Raw genomic sequence first — 249 nt, forward strand, 5'->3', positions numbered from 1 at the left:
TGGAATATACCACTATCCACAGGGGTCGATCCTGTTACAACGGCAATCATGAATCTATTAATTTATGAATCATGCATTACTATAATTGCTTTTTTGATTTCCATTTACAGTACTTAAATTTAATAAACAAAAAAACGATTAATAATATCTTACTTGTAAAATATTCATTTTGCTAAGCCACAAGGATCCTTCCGACACCATGCTCAACCTCGCCATTGCTCAATAGTAGAGCTAGAATACCGATAAAAT

Source organism: Anneissia japonica, unplaced genomic scaffold (genome assembly GCF_011630105.1).
Source record: "Anneissia japonica isolate Jap-2015-1 unplaced genomic scaffold, ASM1163010v1 scaffold287727_len1644234_cov201, whole genome shotgun sequence".
NCBI classification, from domain to species: domain Eukaryota; kingdom Metazoa; phylum Echinodermata; class Crinoidea; order Comatulida; family Comatulidae; genus Anneissia; species Anneissia japonica.